The sequence below is a fragment of the Miniopterus natalensis genome, chromosome 6 (assembly GCF_054644295.1).
Source record: "Miniopterus natalensis isolate mMinNat1 chromosome 6, mMinNat1.hap1, whole genome shotgun sequence".
Taxonomy (NCBI): domain Eukaryota; kingdom Metazoa; phylum Chordata; class Mammalia; order Chiroptera; family Miniopteridae; genus Miniopterus; species Miniopterus natalensis.
In genome coordinates, this window is record NC_142086.1 from 83,887,558 (window position 1) to 83,893,462 (window position 5,905).

Here is a 5,905-nt window from a genome sequence, read left to right on the forward strand (position 1 = left end):
TTTTCCTGCTATTTCCAGGATGGCACCTTGCTGAAACCCTCTGGCCCCATGGCTGGGAGACAGGATCTAAAATCTGGCAATAATCCGGATTCCTAACCCCAAGGCCCTTTCCACTCCTTGTAGACTGGCAGCAGGGTCCAGAGAACAAGCTGATGGCTGCCGAAGGGGAGTGGTGGGGAACAGAAAGAATAAATAATAACGAATGAATGGCCCTGCCGGTGTGGCTCAGCGGTTGAGCATCGACCTATGATGATTCGATTCCCTGTCAGGGCACGTGCCCGGGTTTCGGGCTCGATCCCCAGCAGGGGGCGTGCAGGAGGCAGCCCATCAATGACTCTCGCATCATTGATGTTTCCATCTTTCTCTCCCTCTCCCTTCCTCTCTCTGAAATCAATGAAAACATAAAAACATATTTAAAAATAAAGAATGAGTGAATGAAACAATGAAAATGGCTCTCCTCTCGAGCAGCACACCGGCAATTGTGCTCCTGACGCTTCTGTCTAGATTCCTGCCGGAACCAGGGAGATGCTGTTGCAGCCAAGTTGGAAGGCGCGCCCATTCCTTCTATCGGCCCTTTCGAAGCATCTGCTGTGTGCCAGGGCCTGTGCAGAACCAAACATGAACCCCGTCCTCCCAGCAGGACGAAGGCATGAATCATATTTGGGGGGAGGGTTTCATCAGAGTCCTGCCACAGAGCAAAAGTTCAGTAAAGATTCTAATGTGTGTGTGTGTGTGTGTGTGTGTGTGTATGTATGTGAGTGTGTGAGTGTGTGAGTGTGCACGTGAGTGAATTAGAACAAGGGGGGGAGAGAGAGGAGAGAGAGGGAGTGTGTGCTAGCCCCTGAGATGCCCAGGAGGAACCATTAACTAACAAGCCTCCATCATTCGTTTCCCCAACAACCGTCTCAAACACTTCATTAGGGAGAAAACAGCTCATTTTCCTTGTGAGAGTCGGAACCATACTGTTTTCCAATGTTTCAAACCCATAAACAAACACTTTCATTTCTAAAACCTCATTTTACCCAAGAATCATCTGTCTTCATCCCAAATGCACATTTATGCCTCTTGTTCAAAAAACAGAAAACTCCACTAAACAGACTTTGGTGACCATTTCATCAAACCGGACAGGACAGCGGGGGTCAGCTTTCAGACTGCGAGGGCTGGAGCTCCACGCCTGGGTGTCACCCGATAGCATTCACAGGGCACAGGAAACGAGTCCCTGGGGACCACGGGGTGAAGGGAGCTGGGGAGGGAGGAGGGTCAGGAAGGACATTTTGCACAGGACATTGAAAAGTCGAGCAAAATCCTTCATTGGCAAAATGAAATAGGATTAATAGCCTCACAAGTAGTCTGAATCGAGGGACTGTTTATTTACATGATTCTACACCAGCGAGAGAGTTCCCCAAATAGTTTATTTTAGAGGCACACCCCAAGAGCACTAACTGAATTACCTTTCCCCTAATCTGCCAGAACCCGAGCCCCAAATTTATTTTCCTACTTACTATTTGCTTAACTCTGCGGGGTCAAAACTTCTTTCATAGCATTGGATGACCCCAAGCTCAAGATGCCTGTGTCGAAGACTCGCCAGCAGCACAGTTTTACTCCTGGTCCCAGCTTGCTCTTCAGCTGCTGCAGACATCACTTGGCAATCTTACTCTGCCCGTTGTGGTTCCAGAGAGGAGGTGGAAGGGAGCAAAAAGGCTTCCTAGTCACAGAAGACGCAGGTTACAGAGTCAAAGTCACTTTCTTTAAAAAAGAACCACACACACTCCAATACATACAGTGGAATATTATTCGGCCGCGAAAAGGAATGAAGTTCCAGTACATGCTACAATGTGATGAATCTTGAAGATATCATCCTGAGCGGAAGAAGCCAGGCACAAAAGAACACTTATTGTATGCTTGCATTTATATGAATGTGCAGAATGTACAAATCCATGGACACAGAAAGGAAATTTGGGGTTGCCAGGGGCTGGAGAGAGGATGGGGAACAAGTGCTTAATGGGTTTCTTTTCAGGGTGATGAAAGTGTTTAGATAGAAGCGTGGCTGTACAACATGGTGAATACGCTAAGTGCCACTGAACTTTCCATCTTAAAATGGTTAATTTTGTGTCTGTGAATTTCACCTGAAAACACACACACACACACACACACACACACACACACACACACACACACTCATTACTCGCCGCCTGAAGAGGCCGTGGCTTTAACCTTTGATTTCCCTGGATATCTCTTGCAAGTTGTATTTCTGTCTTACTAATAAAACTCCTTTCCAGTAACCTATAAGACCAGCCCTAGGTTTTGATAATAGTACCTGTTTCAAGGAGAGTAACAACATCAGGCGTAGGGGCCCGGTCTCTCATTCTCTGTCTGCAGGAGAGTCACACATGAAAGAGCTTGATAAGAATAATTGGCTTGAGCAGGGAAAAGGAGGCATATTCCAGAATATTTGGACCTGTTCTCTCCAGGAGAAACATCACCAACTCAGGAATGGGGGTGTTTGGGGAAGAACATTTATATTTCGGGTGTTCCCACATAGCCGATGTCCTCGATACGTCTGATGTCCCTTTAGCAGAATGTGGCCATGACAGCAGCCCCCTCAGGAAGCCACTCTGCCTGTTGACTTCGACATCTGTGTTAAGGGTAGGGTGACATGCTGTTTCTTGTTTCAGGGTTTGCGGGGTGATATGGGTCATCAGATGTCACGGAGACATTAAATAAAGTTTCACCGAGATGGAAATTGGGACTGTGTTTATTTGGAAGCGCCAGTGGCTGCTTAATTGCAATTTGTAGAAACAAGCTGTTGGCTCGGAGTTATTTTTATCTCCAGTGTTTTGTTTTTTGCCATTACTAGGGGAGCCTCAAGTCCCAAGTCCTGTCCCATGAGGATGGCATCATTCCCCAGGTGGGCTTGGGGCTGATGGCGTTTGGGTGAGGAGCTGAATGACAGGTCCTGCCCCACAGGCTGCCAACCTAACTCACCCCAAAAAGGGCCTTCTGCTTGCCCACCACGGCCGGCCCAAGCTTGCGATATTCCTCTTGTGTCCTGCTGTAGTTATGAGCTCAACACAGAGGACTGTTTCTTCGGAGGGGACCCTTTGTTGCCGGGTTTATGGGAATGGCCTGCAAGGCATCTCCACCTTCGCTTCTGTGGAAACTAGCCAGGCACCAACTTTATGTCAATTCTCAGGTTACGCATCACTCACCACTCAACTGAGGCAACTATATGGGATGACTGGCGTCTGGCTTGGACTTCAGGTTTCAGTTTCCCCCTGGGTGACTTTCCCCTGCCACTTAGAGCCTTAGGGGGGAAAAACCTTTCTTGGCCTCTGAGTCTGCCGCCGACAGAGGGTGTTGCCTGTGGAGGGCCTTCCCTGGACGCGGGAGGTCTGAGTTCCAGGCCACCTGTCCTGAGAGTTAAGACCTAGGTCATGAGAAGCTCCCGGAGGCTCCCACCGCACACAGATGGTTCCCCTGCCTCCGCTTCCAGTTCCCTCTGTGTTGCTGACGCTGGGACCTTCCCTTTCTTTCAGCTACGACTTTTTAATCGCCTTAGTCACCCAGCTTTTGTTGGCATTTGTACCCAGAGCTGTCCCATGTCAGCTTGGTCCACCATGTAGCCAAAAGCAGACGTCCATGGCAGACGCTGGGTAAACGTTGTCAAAGCTCAGAATAACAGAAACGCGCCAGCGGCCTGTGACCTCAGGAAATGGGGGGCAGAGGTCAGGCTGCCTGCCCGCCGGCCCTGCTGTTCTCCCGCGATCTGAGTGACAGCCCAGGGGACGTCACAGGCGCTGCCATCTTTCCCTTTCCCGTTGGATCTATGAGGTTGCCCCCACGAGCTGAGAGGAAAAGCCGCCGAGTGTAGACAGCCGTCCCAGACAGCACCGAGTCGCCTGGCAGCAGGCTGTGGTGAGCGCGCCTCACGCGCTCTCGTTTGACTTTCGTCACTACTGTGGGGCAGCAGCAGTGTCAGCAGGCGCAGGGCCAGGGCGAGCCCGCGTGCTGCGGGCAGGTAGGTGCACCCAGTGGGCGAGCCCGCGTGCTGCGGGCAGGTAGGTGCACCCAGTGGGCGAGCCCGCGTGCTGCGGGCAGGTAGGTGCGTGCAGTGGGCGAGCCCGCGTGCTGCGGGCAGGTAGGTGCGTGCAGTGAGCAGGTGCACTGCTGCTGCACTCAGGCTTCAGAGCCAGCATGTTTCCAGCACAGAAAAGTGAAAGCAAAATCGCACAGAGGATGGGAAAGGCTGGCTCTATTCCGACGTGCATGTCCTTGCTGAGCACGGGCCGTGGTGTGAGAACAAGGCGCCCTGGTCCATTCACCTCGGTGCTCCCTCGCCGCCGCCTCCCGCCACTACAGAACTGCAGGAATGTGTGTGGATACTTTCCTTGGCTCAGCCTCAACTCTAGCCTCACCCCCGTGGGCCAACTCCTTTTCCCTGCCCTAGATTCAAGCTGCTGAAGCCCACAGCCTCCCAAGCTCTGGTCCATGAGTTAAAGGGCTCATCATTAGAAGCTTCACAGGGTGATTACTACCATTAATGTCCTGTCATCTCCCCCAGTCTCCCACCCCTGTCCCCAAGCCCAAATCTAGCCCGAGAGCAAACCATGGGCCCCATGTCTTGCAGAAGGTAGGCTGGGTCATCTGGTACACCCTCACCCTGACTTCACAAACTCATAGGCCTCCTCTCCTTGGCACAAACAAGAATTAAGTTTGCCTTCCAAAGTCTCGGGGATAGGCCAGCATCAGCATCAGATCCCCCTGGGGAGCGGGGGAGCTTTATATCACAGCAGTCTAGAGCCCAATCAGATCAAGAAAGACCTCAGGGAAATCTTTAGGGAGTTGAAAGCCGGGAGAGAGGGGACCCAAAAGGGTGTTCATGGCAAAGTATTTAACACACTGGACTGGAACCATATGGGCACCCATCCCTCTATTGGCCTCTGTCATCCCAGTCCCCTCTGCAATCAACAGAGGTGGACAACTTTGTTTGTCAGTTAGTGGGGACCAGTGGCATTTGAAAAGGTTACTTCTCTTACAGTAAACTGTGTAGCCCAGGGACAGCCACCTTGTGAGCTTCTTTATTCATGAATGCTCACTCTTATCCCCAGGATTGATGGGTGACAGCTCCCCATCCGGGGCCTTCCTTATATATATTTACAGTACTTTCCGAAGTACACCCTTAATCAAAGGGGCCATGACTCATTGATGCATCGTTGGAATATTACTGAGTAACTCATTAAAATGTTAATAGCTTCTGTCTGGATGTATTGATCGTGATGTCAACTATTCTTGGAATAATAAACAAAGTTGAGTCTTTAAATTTTCTCTTTCAACCATGCTGAGTGGTAAGCGAGCCACGGAGTGTCTGAGGGGAAATAAGTCACCTTGGAGGCCTCCCGGTGAACTGGGACCAAATCGAGAGGGAGCTATCAAGCTCCATGATGAAAAATGTCATGACGGGCAGAGTTAAGCTCAAACTCAAACACAGAATAGGGGAAAATACCCCAAATCCTCGGACCGCAGTTTTATCCCAGACGTTACTAAGTAAACCGATCGACCAGGGGGGATTTGAGTCAACAACCTGAAAACTATCTCCTGGCCTCCCTGAGGGCTCTTGGCAATGGTGTGAACGGCTCCAGCTTGAGAGGAGCCGGCATTCCAGGAGCCACTTGCGATTTCCCAAGAGGAACATGCAGGGGGCATCCTCTGGGCCCCTGGCCACCTGCCCCTTGCTTGCTGGCTTCTGCCACACTAAGCTCTCTACCTTCCTGATCCTTGAACACGCCATGTTCATAGGGCCTTCTGCCCTCACTCTTCCTCCTGCCTGGAAGGTTCTTCCAGCCTCAGACCGTGGGTGGCTGGCTCCTTCACGCAGTCAGCTCTCAACCCACAGGTCACTCCCGGA